The sequence below is a fragment of the Camelus dromedarius genome, chromosome 26, assembly GCF_036321535.1.
Source record: "Camelus dromedarius isolate mCamDro1 chromosome 26, mCamDro1.pat, whole genome shotgun sequence".
Taxonomy (NCBI): Eukaryota; Metazoa; Chordata; class Mammalia; order Artiodactyla; family Camelidae; genus Camelus; species Camelus dromedarius.
The window spans coordinates 18656252-18674727 of record NC_087461.1 but is presented as its reverse complement, the minus strand read 5'-3'; the positions used below and the strand labels follow the sequence as shown (position 1 = coordinate 18674727).

Sequence of the window (18476 nt, the reverse complement as noted above, 5' to 3'; positions counted from 1 at the left end):
TAGAAGGAGAGTTGTGGAGAGGGGATGTTGGGAAGCCATGCAGATGCATCAGAGCCTGCAGCTGATCCCACGGGGAGCTCTGGAGCTGAAGGGGCCACTCAGAGTTGTCCCATCTTCAGTTGTCCCACCAGTTGACAGGCCACATTTCCCATACTGAAAAGTCACTGGATATGAGCTGTCTGCAGGTGAGAGCAATTCCTGGAGAGAGACACAGCTGTGAGCCATCACCAACCCACACATCCAGCTGCTGGAATGAGTGTCTCCATCCAGAAGAGGCATCTGAGGGATGTGTCACAGAATCCACTACAGGGGATTTATGAGTTCTTAAAAAATCTTGTTAGTTTATTTTTTAAGCCTAAACCTGACTATAGTGGAAGGATGGTCTTGACTGAGAAAAGATTGGTTAGAAAGCGCTCAGATGGAACTTTGTGAATAAAGGATGATGTTGGAGATAATGTCAAAGTTGCCATGGTAACTCGGTGGGGGGGGGAGATTGTCTTCACAAATGATGCTGGAACAGTTGGCTACCTCTGTGGAAAAAAGGACCTCAGCTGTTGCCTCACACTATACAAACATTTAACTCAAAATGGATCAGAGTTCTAAATATAAAAGCTACAACTGTAAAACTTCCAGAAGAAGTCAAAAGAGAAAATCTTTGTGACCTTGGGTTGGTTCAAGCTTCCTTAGATCAAACACTAGATGGACAACATCAAATGTTGTTGAGAACGGGAAGGAACTGGAACTCTCGCACATTACTGATGAGAGTGTAGAATTGTGCAGCCACTTTGCACAGCAATTGGGCAATTTCTTAGAAAGTTTAGGATATACTAGTCATGAAATCCAGACCCCTTACAAGGTATTTATCCAAGGCAAATAAAAACATGAGTTATGCTCCAAAGTTTATAGCTGTTTAATCTGTAATGGACAGAAACTGGAAACAATTCAAAGGTCTATGGACATGTGAGTGGACAAGTAAATTGTGATATATCTGTAAAAATGTATACTGCTCAGGAATAAAAAAGGTTTGACCTACTGATAACAACAGTATGGATGAATCTCAAAGACATTGTGTTAAGTAAGAATGCCTGACACAGGGGACTATGCTGTTCTATCTGTATGAACCTAATTTCTCTAAAGGTGGAAGAATCACTGGTACCAGGGGCAGATTGGGGAGAGGGTGGGGAGGGGGTGGGGAGACTGACCGCCACGTGGTACAGAGGGGCCTTCTGGGTGGTGGGTCTGTTCTATAATACATACCGTAACTGTGTGGTGGGCACATGGCTGTATATACTGGTTAAAACTCATTGAATTGTACACTTATTATTTATGAATTTTATTCTATGCATCTAACTTCTAAAAAAAGAAACAAAAATAAATGAGCAGCACCTAAATGGCCACTAGGCCTTATTTTCTTCAGTTTCTGTTCCTCAGAAAAAGTGACTTTGAATAACTGTCAGGACTCATTCATGGAATGAGGACCAATGGTGTACCAGGCTCTGCAGGTTTTGTTTTTTTTTTTTGGAAGTATAGCTGATTTACAAAGTTCTGTTAGTTTCAGTATATAGCAACGTGATTCAGATATACATATATATATTATTTTTTAAAATCTTTTCCATTATAGGTTGTGTGCTTTTTAAAATGGCCCAATTTTTTTTAAAGAGAAGGAAATCTAGGAATGAGATGACTGTAGTTTTAATGCTTTAGCTACTAGTGAATTGATCACCAAGCCCATATTAAGAAGCTAGTCTATTTTACTTGACAAGGATAATATAATATTTTTAATCAAAAAAGAGGCTTTAAAAGTAATATATAAAAAAAAAATTCAAAGCAACTTAGTATAAAATGGGCATCTCTTTTCCTGCGTGTGTGTGTGCGTGTGCGTGCGTGTGTGTGTGTGCGTGTGTATGTGCGTGTATGTCTGTGTGTGTGTGAGTAAAAATGTAGTAGAGCTCGCTTAGTTGATGTGGCAGGAATGAACATTTTAAAGTGAAAAAAAAATATTTTTGCTTCTATAAATAAGAAGATGCTGGTAGCAAAGCAAATGTCTAGATAGGAAAATATTTGACATTTTTCTCGACTGTAAGAGTCAGAAAACATAACCCTCTCCCTGTGTGAGGGCAGCACCATTTCTGTCTGGGGCTCTTTACATAACACCCCAAATTTCTGCCGGCATTCCTCTGCCTCTCTGCTTCGTATTTCACTCGAAAGTGTAGCTTCGTAGTTACGATGGGATCATAAGTAGAGCATAAGAACCTGTATAGTAACAATAAAGCGTTATTCAAATATAAGGTATTTTTCTGCACATATATCACTTTTTTCATATCCGTAATTTAGCTCAATGATACGTAAGTTACAAGAACTATCAGATTTCTTTAATTTTTCTAAATTAAAACCAGTCTGACTTAGCTTCCAACCTAGAGAGGCAGAAAATGCTATGTATGTATGTATCTATCTATCTACATATCTATCTGTCTGTCTGTCTGTCTGTCTGTCTGTCTGTCTGTCTATCTATCTATCTATCTATCTATCTATCTATCTATCTATCTATCTATCTATCTATTCTCTTTCCTGGTTCCTAGTCCCTGCCTCGGCTTGTACATAAACCACAAAACAATGGGGAGGAGCCTCTGGTCTTCAGGGCCCCATGGCTGCCGTTCCTGGTCATCCTTGCCCTGGGCCTCATCTACTCACAGATGCAAAGCCTCATGCCCCTGAATCAGGTTTGACCCCAGGACTCTGTAAGCTGTGCTTCCTAATGTCCGGCTTCCCCGGGCACACATCCTCTGTGGGGCCCTGCGCACAGGTGAGCCCCTGTGCACAGGTGAGCCCCTGACAGCACCTACCATTGGTGGGAATCCCCTCCTCCCCCACCCCTCCCCTCCTACCACCCCCACCCCCAACTATCAGTCCCTCTTTTGCCTCTGCAGCTGTTCTCCAAGTACAGACCCTGGACCTGCGGTGTCACCTGAGAATGGCTTTACATTTGAATGTTTGTCAGGCAACTGTCATGTGTGGTCAGGGTTGAGGATCACTGTTCTGGATTTAGGAACCATGAGGATGACAGAGATGTGGAAGCTTTACATTCCATGAATACACTTTAAAGTATTTAAATGATTAAAGTAGATTTTAGGTGAATTGAGAAGTTACCAGTCCAGTCTCTTAATTAGGTGAGAAAAGCTTCTTGGGGAAAGCGGGATTTGAGGAGGGTGAGCAGAGTACACTCAGGCCCTTCTCTTCCTGCCAGCTGCGGGGTTCCTGGAGCTGGGCTATCATCCTGGGTCTGAGGTGATGCTGGGGGTGTAGGTCTGAGCAACACCTGGGGCAGAGCCCGAATCCCTGCCAGCGCTGTAGGCGGACTGGCCCTGGACCACCTGTGTCCAGGCATTTTTATGCACTGAGAAATAAACTTCAAACTTGCTTAAGCCTGTTACCTCGGGGGTTTTTCCATCACTTACCACCAGACCTTACCTCGACTGATGTCAATAGCTGTACCGACCCCATATGACTAGAGAATCTGACCATAATAATAGACTAATTAAATACCCACATCGTATACAGCCTTGGAGCTGACTTTTGCGTATAATTCTAAGGTGACTGAGGCTACCATTTGTGGTATAGGACAAAAGATGAACGTGATAATTAACAAGATAATTAACTTTCCTTTTCCCAGTTGTTACAAGAGACCAGAGGCCAAGGGAAAGAAACTTCTCTGACTCTCCACTGGGACAGTGTGTCCTGTGAATGCAATTAGCACCACAGCCACGTGAGCCAGCCGTACTGTGCACCCATCTTCTATTTGGCACTTCAGTGTTTCTGAAGCATCTTTTTCTTTTGTTTAAAGACCAAAAAGCCATATCTTAGTGCTTGCTTCAGCAGCACATTTACAAAAAGCCGTATCTTAGTGGAAATCCTCTCATGCACAAAAAGTTTATTCTCTAGAAGACAGACATAAAAACTGTGAAAAATCTATCTTCTTGAAAGGCAAAATGTAGCTACTGAAAATCATTAATTCACTTAGAACAAATAACAGATTGCTGGGCAAAGCTGTTTATTTTGCAGGTTTTCTGATCTTAAGCTAGAGACTTATCAAGTCCTTCACTTTCAAGATTCATCACAAACTCAAGTGCCTTCAGGGGCCAAGTGGACAGGTTAAGTAGCCCCCACGTGGGGGTATGGGAAAATGGGGACCATCTGTGTTTCTGAACTGGGCAGCTTCAATCCAGCGATGAATGGGGTGACTGCGGGGGCAGGGACCAACATCATCAGAGCCTCTGATTTTTTTGGAAGAAGCCAAAATGCTTGCTTGTTAAATGCCATCTTCTGATATTCAACTCAAAAATTTAAAAACACAATGTGGACCAAATCAAACATCTCAGTGAACTGAGTACCACCTCTAGTTTAAAGTCTAGATACAACTGATCTTTTACAAAAGAGTTCATAAAATCAGATTTTAAAATGTACAAAAAATTTTACAAAATCAGATTTTAAAATTTAACTCTAATTTGGCCTTATTATATTGCTTTAATTGATTACACATTGCGTGTACCCAGCATAAAGGGTGAATAATAAATGATAATTTGTCAAGTAGAGAAGAGACATCCTGAATTAATTGCCAAGGGGAACCATCACATACCTTTAAAGCCAGATAGAACTTAACTGGGAGAAAACTCAGAGAAGTTGTAACTTTGTTTTCCCAGAATATCAGGGCCTTGGGGATAATCAAGAGTTTTGGTGACAACAGTGATGAGCTGTCACCTGTCCAGGAGATGAAATTCCTTCTTCAGCTGAATTCAGGAAACTTGTCCAACATCTTTTATCTACCAGAAACAATGTTAGGTGCTAAGATCACAAAGGTGAGTGAATCAGTCTCTGTGTTCAAATAATTCACAGCTTAGCTGGGAGAAAAAAGCAAAGCAATGATAATACAATATCCTGTGTGTTGTTAAATCAAAATGCTATCAATTAGAAGATACACCATTATTTTTTTATAAAAAAATTTGTGTATTATTTTGGTAAATCTAAGAAAAAAATAATTAAACTGTGCTATCCTTCCAATTTTAAGAGGCATTCTGATTTCAGAGATACTTAAATATCATGGGCTACGGAAGTTTCGATCAAGGAGCAGAGGTAAGAGGTAATCTGACCACCTGAGCAAAGCAGGGCCCTCCAGCGACGTACTTAAGGCTGAAATTGGGAGTCAGACAACTTTAAGCTGTGTGACATAGGGCAGGTCACTCAGCCCAACCTCTTCTCCGACCCATAAAACACCGTAAAAACGGTAGCTACCCCACAGATCTGTTGTAAAGACTCAGTAAAAGTTTCACATAGAGTGTTCATCAGTGATTAGGGTGGAAGTGGTCAATAGAGGTTGGCTCTTACTAGCAGAGGTAATTAATGATAGGACTGGAGCTTGAAGAAAGAGTAGGGTTTTTCCAAGAGATAAGGGGGAAGACAAATCCCAGGGAGGAAGAATACACAAAGCCCCTCGAGACCTGTTTCTGGAACATTCTGCCTGACCGCTGTGCCATTCTAGGTGAGGTTTCTTACTTGGGGAATTCTAAATCTTTTTGACACCCTCTTCTTTCTCCTGCCACCTCCTCCCCTGCCCTCCAGTCCCAGCACACCCACAAAGGCAGCTGGCTTCTCTCCGCTTTTTACTCAGAAGCTTGCCCCCTGGTCCTGTGCTCAGTCATCAAGTTGGTTCCTCGGAGCAACACCACGAGTTTACTCGCCTTCCCTTTCCCTCCTCACTCTCCCATCCCAGCCTCTTGCTGTCAGGAGAAGCCTTTGTCCCACATCCTTTGTCTAAGAGGATTAATTGCTGTTCCCTGGTGCCTGTCAGTTTCTTTTAGGGAACTACATGCAAATAAAGCTTCAGGTGGCCTTCCCTGATTTCCCAGAGTTCCCCAAGGGGGACACCCTGTTAGGACATTCACTCTGAATAACGTTTAGTAAGCCTAACGCCCTCTGAGGTTTAGAGAAGTCACCGGACTTCTCCAAATAACCGGGCACAGAAGTACCCAGTGAATAACAGAGCTGGCCCTGCTCAGGGTTTTGCTGAGTTACACTGCACCAGCAGTCACAGTGTTTGTTTTTCACCCTATAGGATTTCTATTCTCAGTATTATTTCTATTAACACAGTGCCCCTTTTTCAGAAAGCAACTAGTATCTTGAGAAAGAAACCCAGCCAGTCTTTGGATTTGAGTTCATGCATCCATTTATTCCAACACACATATTTAGTGAGTATCTGTTCAGGGTGGGGTACTCAATTACAAGTGAAGATCTGAGGTCAGACAAGATCAACATTGTCCTTAGTCTCACAGAGCTTACAGTCCAGCAGGGGAGGAATTTTTTTTTAATTGAAATATAGTTGATTTACAATGCTGTGTTAGTTTCTGGTGTACAGCATAGACATTGAGTTATACATACATATGTGTGTATATATATACATATATATATGTTCTCTTCATTATTCTTTTGCATTATAGATTATTACAAGCTATTGAATATAGTTCCCTGTGCTCTACAGTAGGACCTTGTTGTTTATTCTGTATATAGTACTTTGTACCTGCTAATCCCAAACTCCTAATTTATCCCTCCCCATCTTTCTCCTTTGGTTTGTTTTCTATGTCTGTGAGTCTATTTCTATTTTGTAAATAAGTTCATTTGTGTCTTTTTTAAAGATTCTACATATAAGTGATATCATACGACATTTGGATTTCTTTTAATGGCTGCATAGTATTCCATTGTTTGTATGTGTGTGTGTGTGTGGCATGCACGCGCGTGTGTGTATGTATATCTCACAATTTCTTTATCTAATCATCCAGCAGGGGAGGAAATTAAAATCATTTCCAAGGCCCAGAGCAAAGGCAGCTTAGGGAAGTCTTCTCAGAGGGGGTTTCTGCCAAGTAAAGAGCAGTGATGGAGAGACTGAGCTACGTACAGGGATGGAGAAAGAGATGTGATAAATGAAATATGAAATGGTACTTTGCAAATGGTGTGACAGCTGATGTGTTAGATCGTGGGGTTTTTAAACAGATATCCCTTTGCAGCTCTCCAATCTCTGTCCTGGGTCTTCCTTCCACCAAATTCTCCATCTCTACTCCTTTCTCAGAACAACCTCTCTTTTGTTTAGTGTAACTCTTGTTTTATGGATGTTTATTCTTTTGCTAAATTATTACGACACTCGGGTTGTGCTGGAGACCAGAGTCCTTTCTGGATGTAGAAGTGGCCAGATTATTGTACTGATTACCTGGGAAGAGAGAGCTCAGACCAGATCCTGGAGCTGAGACGGATGCAAGGGGGCTGTAGGGGAATTTGGTTTCTCTTGATCTTGATTCTGAACAATGAAATCCACATAGAAGTCAGGCAAGGGGTGGTTATAATAGTGTTTCCCAAACTTTTTGGATTGCGGTCCCTAGTAAGAAATAGATTAACATAGCAACTCAGAATACGCACGAATTACAGAAACGGTAGGTTCTCAAAGTCTATGTTTTGGGAAAAATTACATGTGATACATTTTGATACTTTGGATTTTGGATTTTGATTAGTGTTTCTCAGCGTGAGAATCCATCAGTGGGTCACAAAGTCAATTCAGTGGGTCGAGATGAGCAGCTTAAAATTGAAATACAAGTATCCGTGCGGAGACAGAAACAGTGAAGAAGGCACCCCTACATTGTTGTCAGTTTACAGGAGCCAGAGTTTGCAGAGCCAGCACTTCCCAAGTCCCTGGTTCTTGCACGGTTACATGAAACTCAATCCAGAGCAGTGGTTGTGGCTGCAGATTCTGGAATACTGGCGCAAATCTTGACTCTGCTGCTCAGAGGCTGTGAGACACAGGACACAGACTCCTGCACTCTGCCTGCCTCCTGTGCAAACGGGAGACGAGGATTAAATGAATTAATGCAGTGTCTGGTGCATATAAACACTCAACCAATATTAGCCCTTATATTTCAATCTCTTTTATTTTCTCCTATTTGCTGATAGGACAAAGGGAAGAGTTATGAGCTGAAGGACCCTGGAAGCCAGCTTGCTAGGGGCAGCAGGGACCAACGTGAAAGGGGAAACTGAAACCAAGAGGGACCAGACTGAAGGTCCTTAGTCCTTCCAGTGCTAACCCTTGAATGTCTGGGCATTTCTTGTGTCTTTTTGTTTTTTTGTTTGTTTTGGTTTTGGTTTCTTTAAAAAAGCAGTTTCCCTTACAGTTCCTTTCTCTAATATCAACACACGTTTGACCCTACCTTCTGGCTCCTTCTCTAGATCAGATTCCAGTCTGTTACAGAAACTTGACTGAATCTGATTATTTCCCACCAAATTCCTACTTGATATTCCCTGAGGTTCCTCTCCTGGTTTCGGGTACCCTTCCTGCTTGTCAGTCTTCTGTTGGCTGCATTACTTCTTTCCTGTATGTAGCAATACAGGAGGGTCTGGGTTTTGTTTTGTTTGAAAATCCTAGGGTGTCATGAGAAAAAAATACTAAATAACAATATGAGAAGAAAAGAATGTATCCTGTCACATACCACCTCACAGAGGCAAAAGTATTTGGTATTAAAAAAACTTTTAATGCCTTTGGTGGTATCCTTCTTAACCATTTCCATTCCATAAAATAACAAAACATTCACACGTGGGACACTCCCATAGGTGTATCTAGAATCTCATTAAAAAGAATTCCAATTTTGGGGATGACATACATAAAATATTTTATCAGCATGTACATAAAGAAATAGCAATTTAAAGGTTTCTTAAAATTGTTGCTTTGCAAGGAAAAATATAAATAGTGCTCTTTTTCAATATGTAGATCTTTAAAAAAGCACTAATTTTTTATAACCCTGCTCCACAGAACACAAACATTATTTTTGTTAAAATTGTTACAGACTTTACAAATTTCTTACATTTGATAATGACCATTAAAACCTTGTATGATATATTAAAATGTACAAATGATATCCAAATCAGAAATGTTTTTCAACTTAAGATAATTTTTCCTGAATAATACGTTTATTTTTAACCAGCCCAGATATCAAGAGTTAAAGGTTAACATTCGTCATCACTCTTTCCTATGAAAATACTACAGTATTTTCAAGAAGAGTGTAAACAAACCATTGTTTCATTGTTTTATTTACTCTGGAGCTGCCTGGCAAGATTTCATGCTTTATCTAACTATTTGTCTTAATTCCAAATAAGTTTTCAAAAGTGAGCCTTCCTCTCTTCAATACTTCCTCCTTAGGGTCTATTTCCAAGGCCTATTTTTCCCGTTCTTTCTTCTTCCCCAAGACATGTGTGTGAGCCACTTCTTACCGTAACGTTTGTTTTGTTTTCTGGCTGTAAGAGTGATTTAAGACTCCTACAAGCCAGAAAAAAACCTGTTTAACATTCTGCTGTGGGCTCTTCGAGCCTTCCTTCCCTTTTCCTTCTACTGAGCCATCTTTTAACCAGAACTGTCACTTGTGGGAACACAGAACAAGCATGAAAAGGCGCAGATCCGTTGGGCACAGGAAGGTGTCGTCACGTGAGCGGGAGGCGGTGGAAAGTCTACACGAGTGAAGAAGCGTTTGTATCTGTTTTCACAGATCAGCGTTTGTTAAACTTCACAGAGTGGCCTTTAAGTAGCCTCACTGAGCCAAAGCGGAAAGTCCAGTAGGAGTGGGACAGGCGAAAACCTCCAGGAAAACGCCGGGTAGGCGCCGCAGCCGGGCGGGGTCGCCGGGTGCCCGCCCAGCACCGAGTGGGAGCCGGAAGGGCGGCCCCGAGGGGGGCGGGGCCACGTCGGGCCGGTCCGGGGGGCGGAGCCTGAGGTGGCATACTCGAGAACGGGCGGGGCCGGTCCCGTGAGGGCGGAGCTGGGGGGGGCGGGTTAGGAGCAAGGGCCGGTGGGAGAGCTAAGCCCTCCCGGCCGACCGGCCGCCGCACCTGATGGAGAGCGAGTGGTTATTTCCGCACGTGGAGAACTTTTAACGGACACGTGAGGGAAAGAAGGCAATGTGTGTGGAAAATCTCTCTCACGACCCTGGCGTCCCGCTCCAATCCCCTGGGCGACAGCTGGTTTGCTGTGTTCCCGGGGGTCTCTGCCAGCTCCTGCGGACCCCCCGCCCCAGCCACACGCCTAGAGCGCCGCTCTCTCAAGCAGCCCCGCCCCCGGCGTCCGGCCTGTGGCGCCCGCCCGGCGGCGTCCACGTAGGCCGTGTGCGCCTGCGCCCGGGCCCCGCGGCGAGGGGGCGGGGTCCTGAGGAAAGAGGAGTCCCTCCCGCCGGCGCTCTGGGGGCGGAGCCGTGGGGCGCGCGGCCGTCGCCCCGCGGCCTGACCTCCCCGCGTGGGGCCCCGTGACGTCACCTCGCTGTGACGCGCTCGCTGTAGGAAAACTGTAAGTGTCCGAGGACTCCTGCAGCTCCCCGGGCCCGCGAGCTCGCCGGCGCTTGCACTCCTGGAGCTGGTGGTGGCTGTCGGTTCGGATCCCGGGGCGACCCGGGAGGCCGCCTAACGCGGGGACGGGACAGGTGCCCGCCCAGGGCGGGAGCGCGCCCTCCGCGGCGAGGGGACGGGAGCGCGAGCGCGAGGCCGCGCCCGCGGGCAGGGCCCGCAGCTCGTCCCCCGGGCCGGCGAGGAGGCCGGGAAGGGGCGGTACGGTTGGGAGAGCCCCTTTTCCGTCTTCCCTAATGCGGGGACTGGATGGAATTTGACAGGCTGGGTCAGGGTTGTTGGCTTCCTTCAGAAGCTCCACATGCGGGCTTCCTCTGGAATCCCGAGAGTGACCAGGTCGCTGAGGACACGTTGACTAGATAGCGGCTTGCTGCCTCAGTTTCCTTGTTGTGTAAAATGGAGGATATACAGCCTCTGGGCTCCCTACTGGTCATCCCACGGGGCCGGGGGCGTTGCGGGACAACGTGAGGTAACACAAGCATGTGACCCTGTGGAGACAGGCGGTTATGCTGAGAACGCGGTGGCCCGCGGCCGGCAGACGAAGGTCTTGTAGGTAGGGGTCTTTTCCCCAGTTTTGCCTTCTCACCTCCCTCCCCTCATCTGATCATGGACCATGCTTTGAACCCGATGGCCGATCTGAACTGTTGTCACTGAACTTGGTGGAACAAGGATCAAGAAATCACTGGTACCATTATCACAATGTTCTTGTCAGTTACGAGGTCCCCTTGTCTGGTTTCCGCAGAGAAAATTTGAGCGTCCTGGAACGAGGACGTACTCAACACCGACACTGAATTTTAGGGGTTGTTGCTGTGTCGGTTGTAATATCGCGTCATCATAGCTGGCTGACTGACTTTCTTGGCTTGCCAGGGGCTGGTACATTATTGATGAGTTAGTGCTATGCTTGAATACTTCTCAAATTCCGGGACAAGGATTTGTCGGGAACTCTGAAGGGAAGACTATTGGGCACGCCCCCAGGGTGTATTTATTCAGGAGATTGAGAGATCACATTTCTGTAAATTCGGCTCAAGGGCGTAACACCCTTCCATCTTAGTCTAAGGATCCGTAGAATCGGAAAGCAGGGGTTCGCATTTTTGCGCTGGCAGTGACTATCTTTGTGTCCAAAGATAAGTCACCCAGACTTGGAACTTTCTTTTTCCTCTCTAAAACGGGAGACGATGGTATGTCAGCTGTTGGCTTTTCAAGGATCAAATGAGATCATGAATGTGAAAATGAAAGGGTGGCTAAGTATGGTATTGTTACTAAGAAATTTACACTGGTCCCCTAGCCTGGATAAGAGATGTGTGCTTTCAGAGTCAGGTTCTGAGTCAGAACTAGAAATAGAGCAGCAGATAAGATGCAGTCTCCACCCTAGTGGAGCTTATGTTCCAGAGGGGAATCAGGCAACAGAGAATGGGGACATGATACTGTTTCAGAGTGATGTGTACAGTGAAGCGAAGGAAGGCAAGAACAACAGTGGGAGAGCAGGGCAGGTGGTTTCCGATGCGGTCAGGGGGTACTTTTCAAAGGAGGTGACAGTAATTGACTGAAGGGAGAGGAAGAGCCTGATGGAAGAACATTTCAGGCAGGAATGATCATCTCAGTAAACACTTACATAGAGCTTACTAAAAGAGGCAGCCTTCTAAACACTAAATGAATTTTTTACAACCTTCTGGGATATGTACTGATATCTCTATTTTTATAGATGAGGAAATGGACACACAGATAGGTTAAGAATTTGCTCAAGATTGCACAGCTAAAACATAAAAGGGACAGTATTTGAATTTGGGCAACCCGACAGTTGTACAGTCCTGCCTCACAGCTGGGGCACCAACAGAACAGTGCTCTGAGGTGGGAGCAAGCCTGAGGGGGCCAAGGCACAGCCAGGTGAGAGTGTTTAGGACACGGCAGGAAGGGAGAAGGTGGTGGTGGATGATGTGACAGGGCCAGACAGACTCTGGGGGCCCTTGTAGGCCATGGTGGCTTGAAGATGCTGCTCTAAGTGTGGTAGGAAAAACCTCTGGAAGGTTGGCATCCAGGGAGTAGCATGTGCTTTCAGTTTTGTTGGATGGAGAGTTAGCTGGAGGGCCGTGGAGGGGAAGTAGTGAGTGGGGAGATGGGAGGCTGTCCCCTGGGGGAGAGGTGCTGGGGTCTTGGGTGGGGGAGGTAGTTGGAGAGAAGATGGTAACTTTTGAAGCCAGAACTGCTGATGTGGGCTTACTAGTTGGCGTGTGAGGAAAAGGACGGAGCAGTGACTTCTTCGGTTTTACGCTGGAACAACTGGATGAATAGTGGTGCTGTTTATGGAAAAGGGAGAAAGGGGTTTGGGAAGAAAACCGTGACTTCTGTTTTAGACAAGTTTTCTATGCTGCATGGGCACAGCAGCAGCAGCACTGGTGCCGGTAAAGACAGTGAGTGAGCCGCGGCCGCGTGAGCTGTGCACTCTGTGGGGTTTTAAGCATTTTTACATATATGAATTCATTTAACCCTTAAAACAGTTCTCTGTGCTAGGAACCATTGGGATCCCCATTTTACATGCGAAAGGAGAGGCATAGAGAGGTTAAAAGTCACCTGCCTAGTGGGGAGGAGATGGCTCAGTGGTAGAGTGCCTGCTTAGGATGCACAAGGGCCTGGGTTCAATCTCCATCCAGTACCTCCATTAAAATAAATAAATAAATAAACCTAATTACCTCCCTCCCAAAAAAAGGGAAAAAAAAAGTGACGTGCCTACGGTCATCCAGCTTGAGAGCGATGGAGTGAGCTGGGATTCAAACCCAAGCAGTCTGGCTTCAGAGTCTGGGCGGTTGGTCCCAGTAGCTACCCCTAAGTCGACACATTGAGTAGGCAGTTGGATGAATGAATATGAAACTCGGGAATGGTCAGGGCTGAAGACATGAAGACACACATTTCTGCTTCTGAAGAGAAAGCCTGCTTTTGGTCCTCATCTAAGCCTCGACTGGCAAGCCCGGGGCTCTGCTACCTGGCCTTTCAGTACTTGACTCTGTTCATGTAGCCAAGAGTCAGTACCCCACTTCCGGGAGTCTCCAGAGGGTGAGGTCTGCGGCCCTGGCCCTTCTTTGTCTCTAGTCCCTAATCCAGAGCCTGCCATGGAGGGGAGGCGAGGGATGACTTTGCAGGACACTGGGTTAGGTTTGGGGCCTTCAGAGATGAATAAAACATAGCTGCCTTTCTGGAGGAGCAGAATACAGGGAAGGACCTGCGGGAATAAAACTAGAGCAGGCTAAACGCATCACTGCAGGCTGATGACTTCAGTCTGGCCTTCTGGCCACCCCCTTGCCCCAGACGCTCAAGGAGTAGGGCAAGAATGGGTCAAAGGAGACAGAGAATGAACAATCCTAGGGTGGATTTGAGGCTCCTGAAGTGTCCTTTTCAACAAAAGAATTACTCAGAGTGCGTCGGTTACTATATTTGCATTCGTTTTGTTTGGCAACTGTATAATTCTTACCAAATGAAATAAAATTCGATATTTGAATATCACGGGGGAGTGATGAGTTTTCCCAGTTCTGTTACATCAGTGTTGACAAGGCACGCTAGTGAAATAAGGGAGTTGGCTTGAAATGTTGCAGCTTGCGTACTAGAGGGTGACGGAGGGGTTGTGTGAAGCATTTAGGCAGGTTTCCACCGGTTTAAGTGTGTCCTGCCAAAGTTCCACACATTGGAGTAAGTTTGAGTTTCTCTGCTGATCGTCCCTTTAACATTGAGCAAGGTTTTTTGTCATGGAAAGAGGATCTGGTGCTATTTGCCATAGGTGGAATTGTAGATCGCATCTCTTATATGTGGAATGAGGTGGAAATGAGAAACTTGAACAATACAGACAAAAATAAGGATTTTTATTTCTGTCGATCTCTTTTAGGGCATACAGTAACCTCCACACATTTCTCATGAGTTTGTTTCTTCTTAATAGAACTATTTCAGATTCGAGCCATTAAAAGATTATATACATTTACACCAGTGTAGATTTTATGATTGATTTCAGTTTTTTTCTTACAATATATAAAATTATCTTTTGTTTAGCTTTTTGAGCTTTCAGTGGGAGAGTTGACCTGAATAACCAGAACTCTATATAAACAGGAACCCTCCACAAGTACAGATGTGGAGATGTGCTGTCTCATTTTGCAGGTCACAAAATTTTAGATCTGCTGTTGTGACATCCCTAAATTTAATGCAATAGAAGTGATTAGTTTTTTTTTTTTTAAATCACAATGGCGGTTAGCTTAAAGAACATTACATGTGGTAGGAAGCAGAACTTTGTCTTAAATGGCCTGTTGATGTCTTAGGCTTTGTCATTGCCTTTTTAAATTCAAATATTATTTTATCACTTTCAAAGTTCAGGTTCTGGGAGAGCAGGTTGATGGTTATTTAATTGTATCAGGTAGCACCCAGCAGAGAGAAGGTAAGCCCTTCTACTTTTTTTTTTTCTTTTTTTTTAAGCCTTTTTCTTTTAAAGGAGCTACTTTATAAAATTTTATTTATTTATTTATTTAGATATTATTTAGTGGCGGTACTGGGGATTGAACCCAGGACCTCGTGCATGCTGAGCTTGAGCTCCCACTGAGCTATACCCACCCCCTCAAGCCCTTCTATTTGAAGGCAGCAGAAACCACTCAAACACTGATCAGATGAAATATAGCATCCTAGGTAACTTATCCAAATTTCTTTTACATTTACATAAGCAGATTTAAATACTACTATGTTATGTTAAGAGTACTGATGTAAATATATGGAAATTGCAGAAAACAATGTGTCTAGCCTACTGATGGTGTGTAGTGGGCATTATATATTCTTAAAATCCCACTTGTGTTTTTTTTTTATTTTTGCATATTTCTTTCAGCATATTAATATGATATATTTGCAGTAATAGCTGAATACTAGTTTGTGTACTTTTACTTAATATTATAAATGTTTGAATATATTTAATTTTAATAATTTAAATAGATAAATAGCATTTAATTTTGATTCATTTCATATTTGATTACTTAGAAATTAAAGTTTTGAGGCTTGATTTTTTTTTTTTCAGTTAAACACCAATTAATAATAATTAGGAAGTCTGGGTAGAGACTAGCTTTAGTGAGAGATTAACCAAGTTGTCATCTTAGAGGAATTCCCAAGAAGGGAATTCTTAGAGAAGGGTAAGCAAACACAGCGTGTTGATGGAAGAGATCATTTAACCATAACTCCCTGCCATACCTATAACTCTTCTTAAGATGTTCCTGCCCTACAGACAGCGTTCTTAAAGCCAGTTCTCCTACTGCAAAACTGCTAGTTTCAAGCTGCACTCTAAGCCGTCAATCTACAGAGAGAGAAACATGAGGTAAGTACTGGAACTCAGTACTGTGACTGTAGCTCAGTGGACCTCAACTGGGGATGACTTTGTCCCTTCCTCCAACTCACCCTGGGGACATTTTTGGTTGTCACAACTGTGTGTGGGAGACATTGTTCCTGTCATCTAGTTGGTGGAGGTCAGGGATGCTCCTGAATATCCCGCAGTGCACGGAGCAGCCCAACATCAAGGAGCTTATCTAGTTCAAAATGTCAGCCCTGCTGATGCTGAGAAAGCCTGCAGGCTGTAACTTTCCTCTTCTACCTCTCCCTGTGCTTTAGAAATGGAAGTGGTAGTTGTAAATGGCAAACACCTGACCTGAACAAAAGACTGTGTTGAACTGTGGAGAGCTGCGTTCATTTGGTTCATTTATTGTATGGAAAAAAGTTCTTGTAGCTCATAGCCTGGAATTTCTGTGTGGTTGCCAATCTGTCTAGTGTTTTGAGTATGTTTTTAGTTTTCAGATTTTTTTAGTAAAATTAGTTTATTGTGGCATTAATATTATTTTTATAATAGATATTTATAATATAATAATCAATAATTGGGCATCCTGGCTTGTAACAGGTTTGCTAGTATGAATCTTCTTCATTTTTGTGCATATGGAATGAACTGTCTCACAGTTATATGGTTTTGGTACATTTAAAAAAAATCCTTTTCACATTAGTTTTCATATGTGATTGTCATAAACACCCCATGAAATATGTCGAGCAGGCATCACGCTCCCTATTTGACAGATACAGAAACAGAGATCAAATGACTTGCCATATGTATTATAGCAAGTTAGTGGCAAGAGTGAATCTAGGACTCAGAGGTTTTGATGTTTAGGATATTTTTTAAAGCTGCTAGTTATTGTTATCTCATTTAATCTTTGTGACAGTCCTTTGCAATAGGGTTATTATTCCTATTTTGTAGATGTGGAAACTAGTTCAAAGATACTGGATTGGTCACACAGTTTATAATGTAGTTTTGACTGTAGTTTCAGCTGCCTTTCCACATACTCTAAGAAATAAATTTGGTACTTTCTGGATACATTTGCCAAATCTATGCCTAAGCTAAGTCGGTCAGTCTCCTGACACTGTAGGTGAGGGGGATCCTCCTCTGCCCTCTTTGAGTCTCTGGCTGGGCCTAAGAGTGAAACTGACATAAGACAGACTAACAGGAGAAAAACATGCAGATTTTATTAAACTTTTACATACACCTGGGAGCCTTCACGGGAGAATCCAGGCCTGAAGAAGTGACCAGAGCAGGAAGCTGTTGTACATTTTAGACAAAGAAACAATACATTTGTGAAGAATTGACAAGACAGAGGGGTAGTAAGCGGGGAAGAGGGAAGAGGAAGGGAAAGGGTAGTGTAATAAGATTTGTTTGTGCAGATTTCTCAGCCCCCAGTTCCCGTCTCTGCTGATAAGAATGTCTTCCTTCCTCCTGGTCCAGGGAAAGCACCTTTCATGTGGGAGTTTTATCTCTTGCTTTCAGGAAGGACAGAGGAGACTCACCGTGTCCTTCGTGCACCTGATATTTCTTAAATGCCTTTAATTCAAAATAATCAGTATGTCAGAATGGCGTATTTTGGGGTGACTTTCTGGCTTCCTTCAGCACGTAGGCAAATGTTCGTGTGGTCAGTTGAATCCACGGGTAATTCATGTTTGTACTCCTTCTCTGATTGGACTTGAGTGGAGACTTCACCGAGTTGACAGACCATAAGGTAGCACCCCTTGCTATTTAGAATTTATTTTTTGAAAACACGAAGCCCAAAAGCAGGCCAAGGACGTGGCTCTCAGTATTAGAGTATACTTGGGGAAGGCAACCCTCTCGCACGGTTCACTTTGCCAGTCTGATGGAGGGATTTGTATTTGGGGTAGGACTCCCATTCACTCTAATTTTCTTTTCCTTTTTTGGGGGGTGGGGCGGGGAGGGAGGTAATTATGTTTATTTATTTAGTTACTTTTTTTTTAGAGGAGGTACTGGGGATTGAACCCAGAACCTCACACATGCTAAGCATGTGCTCCACCACGTTGAGCTATACCCTCCCCTCTCATTCTAATTTTCTAATTAGAATCTATATTATTCTCTTCAGCCATCTTTTATGTCAAATTTGAGACAGTTGCTCTTACTTTTTCCCCATGCTGACCTAAACCTCAAACTGACTTGACTTCAACAACAAACAAAATGATAACATAATGGTTAGGTTTTATTTTCCTTTCTGAAACATTTGGGGTTCATCTTACTCTAAGTGAGTACATGCATCCCTCTTTGTGAGGTGCTGGGAGCTGGTGACAGTCACTTCATCTTCTAGACTGAAAAATGTAAGAGGAGATGGTCAGTTTACCCAAGTAAACCAGGCTCAAAGATAGGATTTAGCATTTAGGTTTTAAAAAACCAAGCCACACTATCATTTCTATCAGATCAAAAAGAGTATCTACTTAAATATTTGATCAGTTACCATTTTGTTTGAAGATTATTTGATGATACTCAGTTGTTGCTACTAGTTTTAGTAATTGGAGATTTTAATATTTCATATGATATCCATCGGCTGGATTTGGACCACTAATGGTATGAAATTGTGGGTCTGCGACTTAGAGAAGGAAAAAGTACACCTTTGTTAGTGCAGCTGTCGATCCGGCAAGAAGGATTATAATTAGACTTAAAAGGTGAAGATTCCCAACTTTCCATAAAACTGAATTACCATAACAAAAATATTTTTCTTACCTCCATGAAGAAA

General features: G+C 43.4%; 1 protein-coding gene across 27 annotated transcripts in view; it reads left to right on the top strand.

The window, feature by feature from the left end:
• The first annotated feature begins 10239 nt into the window (after positions 1-10239).
• ZNF438 (zinc finger protein 438) overlaps positions 10240-18476 on the top strand; it is a 150241-nt gene continuing 142004 nt past the window's right edge. For 19 of the 27 annotated variants that reach the window (XM_064479480.1, XM_064479473.1, XM_064479467.1 and 16 more), the window contains exons 1-2: positions 10484-15072; positions 15639-15745. The gene's annotated coding sequence lies outside the window, so the exon portion shown is untranslated. Of the gene's footprint in view, positions 10361-10483; positions 15073-15638; positions 15746-18476 lie in introns of those variants that run through there. The other 8 variants (XM_064479478.1, XM_064479476.1, XM_064479475.1 and 5 more) reach the window with 3 other exon arrangements.